Below are 13,508 nucleotides of genomic sequence, written 5' to 3' on the forward strand. Positions count from 1 at the left end.
TGTTCATGGGGTGCACCGTTAATTAATGAACAGCCAAGTGCTGAGTTCAGGAACAAGAGAAGACAATTATAGCTCTGCTGCTGGTGAGGCAGCTCTTTCATCGACGTGTGAGCCCTGCATAAAGCCTTGGAAATTTCCATTTTAATAAAAAGAACCTTGGAGAATCATAGGAGACAAGAGAATCTGTTTTTTATCCCTGACAGTTTGGTTGTCTCCTAAAATGAGGTTTTGCCAGCCTGAGGCAAAATCCTGGTTCCAAGTTTTGTTTACATTTGCAGGCCACCTCTTAGTGCTCTATCAAAGAGACTGGAGAGATGTTGTGGATATTAAACTCCCACCAGGCCCCCTTAATGCTAAGTATAATTAGATTTTAGTCTTAGGTCAGAGGGAAATGGGTAGTTGGGGTAAACTGCTATCAAGCCACGCACTTGCTCATATGACTTGGATTCTGAACTCAAATGAACTTGACCTCTCTTGCAGATTTTAGCCTCTCTGAGATCTCTCCTATCACTCCTGGTGTCTCCCCCATTACTAACAGCCTCTGCACTCAGCAGTCTGCTTTGGGATCTCTCAGGCATTATTTATGTTCTTGGTAGATCCATTTAGTCTTTTCCCCTTAGATCTCTGGCTAAAGATCCCAATTTTCAGCAGTCGCTGCAACTCTAAAAGAAACACACTTACTTAATAATTACTTGTGGATTGGCAAGAACTGGGTCCCAGTAGGATAGTTTTTCTGACTGACATCAAGGATTCAGTCACAGATGAGCTAGGTAATTGAAGGCATTTTGTTTAAAAACTGCACACAGAGTTCAATCAAGGTAGCTAGGATTCATCCATGATTGAAGATAGTCATGTAAGTGCATTTGAGCCCCAAAGGGATCAAAGAAGACACAGTATGGTACCCTCTTTGTCCATGTGATGATGCCGGAGAATCGCAGGACTTTGGTATCCTTGTCATTGCTGTCTTCCTCAGGGGCTAAGGGTGGGCATGAGTGAGGACAGCCAGAGTCTGAGCTAACTCAGTGACACTCTGCAGTCCTGGGACTCGAAGCCCACAGGGAGTTAGGACTGGTCCAAGTGCAGTCAGCAGAGATAGCTGAAACCATATCTTGTAGAAAGGGCAGCCTCCTTGGGATCAGAGATTAGGGACAAGGAAAGCAGGACTGCAGTAAATGTCCTAAAGTGACCAAGGAAGAGAATAAATAATAAATGCAATATGGTCTTTTTTAGTTTCCTCTTGCTGCTGTAACAAATTACTACAAACTTAGGGGCTTAAAACAACATGGATTATCTTAGTTCTGGAGGCCAGAAGTCCAAAATGCATCTTACTGGGCTAAATCAAAGTATTGATAGGGCTGCCTTCCTTTCTGGAAGATCTAGGGGAGAATCCATTTTCGTGCCTTTTCCAGCTTCTAGAGGCTGCCCACATTCCTTAGCTCATGGCCTCCTTCTGTCAAATCTTTCTCATGATGTCATTTCTCTGGTTCTACCTCTTCTGCTTCCTTCTTCTACTTTTTTTCTTTTTGCCTTTTTGCTCTATTTTTGAGGAGATATCCTTAATTTTATCTTCTAACCTTTCTATTGCATTCATCTCGGCTATTGTATTTTTAATTTCCTTTTTCACAGCACCCTAGTCCTATGGATATAATACCTTCTCTTATCCACTTGAGATTGTTAGTGATAGTATTATTTTTCTTTGTAATCTTTCTTCTTTTCCTTTGATGATCTCTGTTTCCTCCATGTTGCACATATTTAACCTTAGGTTTCCTGGACATCCTCTCTTGCCTTGCTTCCAGAGCACTGCCTGGCAGTCAGGAGCTATACCCCTGGGTAAAGGTGGAGGAGTCTTCTCTAGAGAAATGGAAGAGCCTCAGAAATTTTATCTACATATCATCAGTAGAGGGATCCTTGGTGAAAAAGGCAAACCTTTGGTCAACCTCCATGATAAAACCTATTTGTTGGCAGACTCTACCTATGCACCCTGACTGAGGCCCTAGGAAACTATTTAGAAGGTCAGGGTCAATGCGTGTTACAAGCATGCAGACGTTTACATAAACTCTGTTTTCATTCCCTAACTCTCAGAGAACCCAGTGTCTAGGCCTATCACATGCTTATTCAATTTCTCCCTAGACTTCTTCTCCTGGATGTGTGAGAGAGGCATTAGCTATTCTAGCAGCTGTCAGCCAAAAGGATATCTGGAATTCAAAAGTGAAAGACAACGTGTCTGATCTGAAGAAGGCCGAAGTACAGTGGTACTGATACGCACTTAAGCAGATATGACACGTACTGTTTTGATAGGAGTATAAGGAGGAGTTGATAAGAATACAGTAAGATGAAAACAAAATACAATCAGTGGTGCCACAGAGGAGAGAAGTCTTGTCTCTGCTTGGGGAGAGTTTTAGAAGGCTTTCCAGCATGAGGAATGCTGAATGAGGAGTTTCTGAAGGAAATGTGTAGATAGCAGGGTGGGATTCCAAGCAGCAGGAGGTGTTAAGAAAGGTATCAAGAAATCTTAAATGGCCTGTTGTTCTTGGGAAATGATAAGAAGTTATGGGGGATGGAATGTTGGCTCTGAGATGAAATATTTACTCTCAGAATCAAGACTAGCAGCAGCTATGCACCCACATCATGACGTTCCTTCACAAAAATACGATTGTTAACTTATGCCTTGAAATGTTCCCAGGCTGCTCATTTTCACCGTCTTTCTCACTGTGACTCTGTCTGCCCACCTATCACTTTCTCTTTCCTTAACTACGTGATTCCTATGTCTTCCATTACTCAGTAATTCAGGAGAGATCTGAGGCTTATTGAGTCAAAAGGAAACAGAAAGGAGTAATTCAAACATATGTGATGGGATTTACAGTTTTAATGCATATCTACTGCCATCAGAAATCTTGCCGGATTTCAACTTTGGCTGTGAGTTTCATAAGAAATCATGAAAATATAGATATTTATAGTTAGAGGATCTTTACAGATCAGATGTGATATCACGTTGTACAAGGTTACTCGGCCCTTAACTGCTGTGCTCCAAAAACTTAGATGCTGGTATACCAGGGCAGTGTGCCTTCTATTCTGCTTCAAATCTGCTTAGATCTGCAGGATCAAGAATCAACAGAGTTTCTTCCTTCATTGGAAACAGGGTCACAAGCCACTGGGTGGCAGTGGTTGTTAAAAGTGGATACAAATCAAGATTATTCTGTACTCATTGTTCCTGTTTTCATTCTGGTCATATTGGAAGACTTTTACACACTCTAAAGATTCATCTAAAACATCCAGCCAGATTTTTCTTTTCTATGGGCATTTTAATGTCATTCTCTCAATTTCCCAAGTTAAGAATTTTGAATCATATCTCACCCTTCTAATTCCTTAATTGTCATTATCCAATTAATCTGTACTTCTTATTAAGACACTGCTGTTATCATACGAATTTTCTCAAATACTTCCAATGGCTTCTTAACTACTAAGTAGAATTCAAGCACTTCAGGCTAATAACCCAAGCTCTAACCATCCATGCTGACCCCTCTTCTTGTAACCTTAGAATCACATGATGTTGTACTTTGAAGGTGCTTAATAAAATGTGTTATTTGATTGATATTTGTATATAATTATAAATATACAAATTTATATAAATTAAAATATAAGGGATATTGTCCTTTAATCATTTTTATTACTGCTGAATCTCTCCTTAAGTAATATACCAAAAGCAAGTAAGTCATTCAAAGCCTATAGGCCCTTGAAGTGTAAAGATTATATATTATAAGATCTCAGTATCACCTCAGAATTTAACCACAGAGCCATGGTGTAAGACTATACATCCTCCTGTGACAAGAAACAGGTTTTTCTTCCATTGGATAAACTAGTTTAGTTCATTCACATCCAGAAACAAACTCACCAAATGATTTAAGATTTTATGCTGACAGTAATGGTAACAATAATTTCAACTCGCATGCATAGAAACATTTATAAGTGCATAAGATGACTTTAATTACTATATCATTTAAGCCTTATAGGTATCATATGAGATTGAGAGAAGAGTATCAGTTGTTCTATTTTAAAGAAAGGGAAATTTAATTTTGGAAATAAGATATTTGTCCATGTGACATGGCTAAGAAGTGGCAGAAATATGATCTACACTGGGTCTCCAGACCCCTGGTTACAAATATAAACTGGACAAGTTTTGAATGTCAAAGAAGGAGCAGGCAGTCACTTTGGCTCACTCTGCTACTGGAGTCTTTCACCTAAGCCTGGAAGAACAGCTCTGTCTTGGTATCCAGGGAAGGCCCAGGAAAATTAATGGAATTTGGTGGAAACTAAAGAACTTCTCCCCCGCCATCAAAATGTAGTTTTCAACTTTTTTTTTGGCAGCAGGAACCCTTTGTCATAAGAAAATGTTAAGATGAGCTGTTCCAGTTGAAGGAGACAGAGATCCAGAGAACTGCAGGCTTGATATAACTCTGTCTTCTCCATATTGCTCCTGAGATGCCTGCAGAACCATAAGATTCCAAAAAAAACAGTTATTAAAAAAACATTGCAGTATTCAAGATCCCTCTTTACAATCAACAGAAAGCGAGTCTAGCTGATCTAGGAAGAAAAGGCATTTACTTACTTGAATCCTCCAAAGGATTCTGATTCTCTCACAGGGAAGCCTGGAGAAGTGGATCTGAGGGCTGCTTGCCAGAAACAAGCCTGAAATGATGCTCCGGAATTGATGTGATGAGGATGCTGTGGCCAACACTGAAACTGATGCTATGGTGAACTTGCTTCCGCTGTTGCCCAAGAAAGTCATTCTTGGTGTCACAGTCACTGCCACCAGAGAAAAGTCCCTGTGACCTCAGCATCCTGGGGCTTGCAGGACTGCTGTGTCTGATTGAAGGAAGCTTACTCTCAGGCCCTGACACCCTTCCTCTAGCTGCAAGGGAGGCTAGGGAACATGGGGAAAGGTGCTGCATCCACCACAAACCATGAGGTGGGGGATTTCCTGAACACAGGGCCTGGGTTCAGATGCTGGGCAGCTGAAACAAGTGATCAACATATATAATACCTTTGGTTCATGTTCGTCATTCTGAAACTTGGATGCATAGATGAATCACCTGGGGACCTCTGAGGACAAATTAAATGACAAAATACTACAAAGACCAATTGAATCCAAATTCCTAGAGGTGAGGCCCAGGTATCCATACATTTATTTCAGTCTCTACTGGGGATTCTAATACACAGTGAGGGTTGAAAACTGCTGGACACAATGGTCTCTAAAAGTAGTTCAAGTTCAGCTATTTTTAGGATTTCATTACAAAAAGCCCAATGCTCTTTCCACAAGTTTTTGCACATTTTACTTCTTAGGAAACTGAGTTTCTCACACGAAAATGGAGCAAAACCTAGGAATAATCATTTTAATTTTTGTCTTCCAGCCTGTTCAAGTTTCATACGAGAAAACCTTGTTCTTAAGATAGAAAGAGTGGCTTCATATTCTCCCACTGCTGCACAGACCCCTGGTAGGCTGTCCATGTATCCAGAATAGTCTGACATGAGACACATTCTTCCTATCATGCAGAGTGAGGAATGAAAGGGAGGGAGGAAAAGTCTCTCTCTGGCTTATAAAGGGAAGGCAGCTCAGCTTTTCTGGAACATAGTTATGGGCACTCCATAGCAGTCTACTCCATTTATTAATTTAACCTATGTCACGTGCCAGGAACTGTGAGAGGCACTGGAGATACACACAGATCCAACCATGGCTCAAACACACAGTTCCTTGCCCCCTTGGTATTTCAGCCTAATGAAGAAGATTTTCATAAATGTTTTGAAGGAAACGATCTAAGTTATATCAGAGAATAACAGGCTGGAGGGGGCCAGGAAAGGGGTTTGGATTATCGGGGTCAGGGACCACCCCTCTGATGAAATGACTTTCAGGTATCACTTGACGAGTTAATGTGGCCAGATAAGATCTGGAATGGAGCCACCATCTCTCTTCCACGGTTTTCCTCAAGTCAAAGGCAATTTCTTTTTCTCTATTCAAAAGAGGAGATTAGACAACCAGATGGGCATTTGCTTAACTGGTTTGCTATTTATACTTTGAAACATATTGAGAAATACTGAATCCACTACAGAAGGCAAAACACACAACATTTGGCCAAACTGAAGTCTCATGAGGAAATTTCTCAGGAAATGCTGGGGCCCATCTTTCTTGAACTATGTTGGTTAATAGGACTAGATCTGTGCTTTCCTAGTTAGCCTTCTCAAATAATTTGTGGAACAAGGCACAGAATAAATAAAGATATCTATCTCTAGTGAATCACCTTCTGCCTCATGAGGGAAAACCTGTCTGACATGTTCATCCTTGAATTGATCGAGTTCCTCTCCTTCAACACATGGGAGATGAGATCTCAGGTACTATTTTCTGGGTTTGGATTTTCAATTTGATGCTGCCTGTTGTGGAGGTGAGCTTTTGACTGAGAAAAGTCTGAGCTACCTATTTCTATAGCTTTTCTAGACCAAATTAAAAGAGTTAGAGTGAACCCATCAACACAGAATCAGCTGCAACACCATCTCTACAAGACAAGCCCACAGCGGCAATTGCTGACTCACTTCCTACCCATACCCTTTGGGAAACTGACTGCAAGGATTTCACTGGGTGTGACACGGCTGTCAGTAACTTTGGACCCATAGCAATTTGGCAGAGGCTACATGGGAAGGAGACTTAAGCCAGTGCATAGAACCAGGAATCCTAGCTCAAGTACAAGCTTTTTCATGTACTAGCCCCACAACCATAGGCAATTCACTGTTCTGGGCTACAGTTTCCTCATCTATAAAATAGTGGCAATGATCTCTACCTGCATTAGCAGGTTGATGGAGTATTAAAGGAGCTAGTTTAGGATTATTGTAAACTATAAGACATTTTACATACATAAGGTAAGATTATTATTATATCCTTGTCTTCATTCCTTCCTATTCCCTCCCTTTCAGACTCACACAGGTCTTGCAAAAAAAGGAGTCCCTGCCACCCCGCAGCCCACTGCCAATTTTCTGTATGAAGATTTTCCATCAGCACATTTTCCCCACCATCCAGGTCTGAATTCTTTTCATCACTATCATTAATTTGAGGACTTGGTCTTTTTTTTATAAAAGAAGAGAAATTGGGAAATCATAGCAAACCCTGGGTAAGAGCGGAAACTGAAGTGAGGTGAGAGGGAAGGAAGCTTTGAAATAGTAATTAGCGAAGTGGAGAAATACCAGTTAGATGTCAAGTCTACTGGTGGACATATGTAACATAAAGCAAAACTGACATACTGTCTTAAAATGTCTAAGTTGATAATGTTTGCTTGTTTATTTTTAAATTTACACAGAGTAAAATTTTCTCTTTTTGAATTCTGAGAGTTCTAGGAGTTTTGACAAATGCCACCACCATGCTCAGGGTACAGAATAGTTCCATCACTCCAAAAATATTCCCTCTTACTGCTCCTTTGTAGTCCAACCCTCCCCCGACCTCTAACCCCTGGCAACCACTGATCTATTCTCTGTCCTTACCAGAATTTTAAAATTGGGAATGAAAATTTCCTGTCTGGGTGGTGAATGTGGTTTCCTTCTTACCTCAGCATTGCTCTTGGTCTGGATTTTTGTTGTACTAGAGCTCATAGCAATAAAGTTCAAAGAGGAGCTATTGTCTTCTAAGCATTCCTATCATTGTTTTGGCAAATGCTCTCCTGTCAGGATGACAGAGGAAGGTCCTGGGGGTGGGGATATATTGTGTTTGCAAAAATGAACAAGATCTTATAGAAAGGCCATTTTTAGCACAAAATTGCAACCCTAGTATAAAATTAGAATTGCTTCTCAATGAGAAACAGCCTTTATTAAAGTAAGTAGACATTCTTCCAGGAGAATCCCAGGTTTGATATAACTTTTAATTAAGTTTCTCAAAAGCTGGAGCTCATTTATTCTTCCCTCTGCTGCCATGTAGGAGCAGTGTGCAGGGCCCTGTATTCACTGACACCTTGCTTTGAATTCTAATTCCAATTTGAGTTTTTAGACATAATTTTGGTTCATTCCATGGGTTTTCTAAAATTATTTGCTTGAATATCATCAATATCTACCTCCCCCTCTCCCTCTGTTTTCATGATGGAAATCTCTCTGGATAAGGCTATTCAGGAGTTTGAGCTATCTCTTCTCAATACTGGATTGCAGTTAGTATTATAAAACCAAATTAAACAAAACGAATTCCCTAAACAAATTAAATTCCAATATGCATTCATTTCTTATCCTGACTGGAGATAAAAAGGTGATAAAATGAACCTTAGGAAAATGATTCTAGCAGCAATATTATAAAAAACAGGGGAGCTTTTCAATGTTTATCTGACTAGAGAAAGGCCAAATACTGTGAAAAGTTTTAACCAACTTTGAAATTTCAACCAGCATTTCCTTTGGCATCCGAACTAAAAGCAGACTGTAAAACAGGGCAGGCATTTGTGAGAGGGAAAAATCACTGTATGTCTTTTTCATGTTGTTTTGGAAGCAAGATAACCCTGACAAGTGTATTCAGAATTCCCAAAAGCAAATTTTCAAAAGTTACCGAATTAATTCCACATACCTTCACCATCTTTGACCCAATCTGCATTAAATTGCTACTAGAACTGTACCACTGGAAGTATTTATTTGGACTAGCAGAATAGAGAAGTTTTATATGCACTTTGTATATGTTCTGCCTCCTCCTTTAATCATGTGTTTATTGACTGCAAATTTGACTGCACAAAATGCATTCAGAATTGATAACTCTGAAACGTAACAGCAATTTAGTTTACACAAGGCCATCTTCTAGCTACTTAAACTGGCTGACACCCCATGTGTAATGTCTGGTTATAGAACATCCTTGGAAAGGAGCAAGTTCTTCAGGTCCTATAGGTATCAACAACAACTCTTAGAGGCCTATATAGGAAATGATAAAAACAAACATTGACATATATGCTTTTTGTTTTTAATTAGCTATACCGAATAAACAGATCTTAATTATTTTCTATCGCCTGAGACCATATGGGTAATTACCATGATCTCCTTATGTTTTCCAAATAGTTAGTGCATTATGATGGTATAATCTCTGCTTAAAAATGAAAAATAGGGGCCGGCCCGGTGGCACAAGTGGTTAAGTGCACGCGGTCCGCTGCAGCGGATCCCGGGTGCGCACCGACGCACCATTTGTCAAGCCATGCTATGGCAGCCATCCGATATAAAGTGGAGGAATATGGGCACGGATGTTAGCCCACGGCCAGTCTTCCTCAGCAAACAAAGAGGAGGATTGGCAGATGTTAGCTTAGGGCTGATATCCTCACAAAAAAAAAATAAAATTAAAAAACACAAAATCTAAATCAAAAACATTAAAAAAAAAATGAAAAATAGCTTTGAATTTAGGGAAGAAGGGTACCAAAGAGTCAGAGAATGAGGCATACAGAGTCCCAAGTTTTTGAGAAGTGGCATCCTGCTTCCAACCCGAAATATTAGCCACGTTTCTGAATAATAGGTTTAAGACCAAGTAATCTTAGAATTTTAGAATTGGAAGTGAGACAGTGGGATCTAGTTCTTTACATTTGAAGAAACTCAAGCCCAGCTGATTTAAGTATTTGCTTGAAGTCACTTAGGGAGCTAGTAAGTAGAGTTGTAAGAAGTAGAACACACTACTCTACTTACTAACTGCATCTGAGTGCCTGAGGAGAAAGGGACCTACCAACCATGCTCATGCCCAGCTCTGAAACTTTCAGAGGCTAGAGGAGTCCCAGGTGCCCACTAATGGTTCTTTCTGATGGGCTTACTGAACCCCTAATGGAATCCCAAGAAATAATTTCCAACCAAATACCCTCCTCATAAAACAAAGCCAATCTTCCTGATGACCTGAGGGAGTTAATGATCAGAGTCAATCACCTCAGCTCTTTATCTTTAAGACTTCATGAATACCAGCCTTCCTTTGACTCTGTACCTATCATAATAACTGTAAAAATGTCACATAACATATAATAATATCATAATAGCTATAATAATAGCATAATACAGTGAAAATTGCTTTTATTTCCACTATTTTACTATGATTATCTGGCATTCATTGAGCATTTAATATGTTCTAGGTGTTTTCTTTCATACTTTTTTTTTTTTAAACTTAACTCTCATAACAAATTAATATAGCAGGCACTTGTGCTGGTCATTGCCTGTGTGCTGTCAGATCCATTTCTAGTCCTTCTTCTGTTCTGTTCAATATTGCAGGAGGCTAAATCTTGCAAGTTACATTGCCCAAGCTTTCTTGCCAACTGGTTTTTAGTTAGTTTCAGTAAAGGGGGAAACTGGCAAAGATGAAAGAATAGACAGAGGGGAGATGCTGGGTATTTCTGCTCAATTCCTTTGGTTTCAGGCAGCATCTCCAAGACTTGCTGTGTCCCTTCCATTTTTCTAGCTCTTCCTAGGTAGCCCAGGCTCCAGAGCTTTGGTAACACCAGGTTCCTCCTTTATCCCTCCAGCCCTACAGGTAGTAGGAGCTTCCTGGTGAGTTGCCTCACCATCTCTGTTTGCCCTTTCAGCTCTTCCAGTACCTTTACAATTAGATCTCAGGATTAAAAATTTCCTCTGGGGCCATCAGCAGAAAAATAACTATCGCATCTATGAGACATTTTATATAAACCACATGGTGACCACAAAACAAAAACTCAGAGCAGAGTCACAAAACAAAAAAAGAGAAAATTGACAAACACATCACAGAAACCCACCAAGCTGAAATGGCAAACAGAAACACAAGGAAAAAGAAACTAGTGAAATATGGAGCAACCAGAAAACAAAAGATAAAAATGGCAGTATTAAGTCTACCTCAAGTGCTCATGGAACATTCTCAAAGAGAGACCATATTGGGAAACAAACCAAGTCTCAATAAATTTAAGAAGACTGAAATATGAAGCATCTTTTATGACCACAGTGGTGTGAAACTAGAAATCAACTATAAGAAGAAAGCTGGAAAAGTCACAAATATGTGGAGACTAAACAACAAGTTACTGAACAACTATTGGATCAACGAACAAATCAAAGAAGAAATAAAAAAATACCTAGAGACAAATGATAATGAAAATACAGCATGCCAAAATCTACAGGATGCAGCAAAAGCAGTTCTAAGAAGGAAGTTTATATCAATATAGGCCTATCTCAAGAAACAAGAAAAATCTCATATAAACAATCTTAACAGTGAACCTAAAGGAGCCAGAAAAAGAACAAAGCCCCAAATCAGTAGAAGGAAGGCAATAATAAAAATCAGAGCAGAAATAAATGACATAGAGACTAAAAAAACCATAGAAACAATCAATGAAATGAAGAGCTGGTTCTTTGAAAAGATAAACAAAATTGACAGACTTTTAGCTAGACTCACCAGGAAAAAAAGAGAGAAGGCTCAAATAAATAAAATCAGAAGTGAAAGAGGAGAAATTACAATGAGTATCACATAAATATAAAGGATTGTATGAGAATACTATGAAAAGCTATACGCCAACAAATTGGACAATCTAGAAGAAATCGATAAATTCCTAGAATCATACCACATCTTCCAAAACTTAATTAAGAAAAAATAGAGAATCTGAATAGACCACTCACTAGTAAGGAGATTGAAACAGTAATAAAAAACCTCCCAAGAATCAAAAGTTCAGGATCAGACAGCTTCTCTGGTAAATTTGACCAAACATTCAAGGAATATTTAATACATATCCTTCTCAAACTCCTTCAAAAATCTGAGGAGTATGGGACACTTCCTAACTCATTTTACCTGGCCAAATTACCCTGATACCAACACCAGACAAGGATGATTCAAAACAAGAAAATTATAGGCCAATATCACTGATGAACATAAATGCAAAGATCTGAAATATCAGCAAATCAAATACAATAATATGTTAAAAGGATTATACACCACTATCAAGTGAGATTTATTCTAGGGATGCAAAGATGGTTCAACATCCGCAAATCAATCAATGTCATACACCACGTTAACAGAATGAGGAATAAAAATCACATGATCCTCTCAATAAAGAGAAAACATTTGACAATATTCAGCATGCATTTATGATAAAAATGCTCAATAAAATGGGTATAGAAGGAAAATACCTCAACTTACCAAAGGCCATATATGACAAACCCACAGCTAACATCATACTTAATGGTGAAAAACTGAAAGCTATCCCCCTAAGAACAGGAACAAAACAAGGATGCCCACTCTTGCCACTCAATTCCAACAACTGGAAGTCCTAGCCAGAGAAATTAGGCAAGAAAAAGAAATAAAAGCCATGCAAATTGGAAAAAAAATGTAAAACTGTCACCATTTGTGGATCATGTCATTTTATATATAGAAAACCCTAAAGAATCCATCAAAAAACTATTAGAAATAATAAACAAATACAGTAAAGTTGCAGGGTACAAAATCAACATACAAAAATCAGTTGCATTTCTATACACTAACAACAAACTAGCAGAAAGAGAAATCAAGAATACAATCCCACTTACAACTGCAATAAAAAGAATAAAATACCCAGCAATAAACTTAACCAAGGAGGTGAAAGACCTGTACACTGAATTATAAAACACTGCTGAAAGAAATCAAAGAAGACACAAAGAAATGGAAAGATATTCCATGCTCATGAATTGGAAGAATTACCATAGTTAAAATGTTCATATTACCTAAATTCAATGCAATCCTTATCAAAATCCCAATGACATTTTTCATGGAACTAGAACAAAGAATTCTAAAATTTATATGGAAGAATAAAAGCCCCAGAATATCCAAAGCAATCCTGAGAAAAAAAGAACAAAGCTGGAGGTATCACACCCTTGAATTCAAAATATACTACAACGCCACAGTAATCAAAACGGCATGGTACTAACAGAAAAATAGACACACAGATCAATGGAACAGACTTGAGTGCCCAGAAATAAACCCACACATCTATGGACAGCTAATTTTCAAAAAGGGAGCCAAGAACATACCATGAAGAAAGGCAAGTCTCTTCAATAAATGGTGTTGGGAAAACTGGGCAGCCATATGCAAAAGAATGAAACTAGATCACTATCTTACACCATACACAAAATTAACTCAAAATGGGTTAAAGACTTGACTTGAACACCTGAAATCTTGAAACTCCTAGAAGAAAACATAGGCAATATGCTCTTTGACACTGGTCTTAGCAGCAGTTTTTTAAATATATTTCCTCAGGCAAAGGAAAGAAATGAAAAAATAAACAAATGGGACTACATCAGACTAAAAAGCTTCTGCACAGAAAAGGAAACCATTGACAAAATGAACAGACGACCTACCAACTTGGAGAAGATATTTATAAATCATATACCCGATAAGTGGTTAATATCCAAAATATATAAAGAACACATACAACTCAACAATAATAAAAAAAAACAACCCGATCAAAAAATAGCCAGAGGATCTGAATAGACATTTTTCCAAAGAAGATATACAGATGGACAACAGGCACATGAAAAGATGTTCAACATCACTA

Source organism: Ceratotherium simum, chromosome 9 (genome assembly GCF_057802395.1).
Source record: "Ceratotherium simum simum isolate JZ-2026a chromosome 9, ASM5780239v1, whole genome shotgun sequence".
NCBI classification, from domain to species: domain Eukaryota; kingdom Metazoa; phylum Chordata; class Mammalia; order Perissodactyla; family Rhinocerotidae; genus Ceratotherium; species Ceratotherium simum.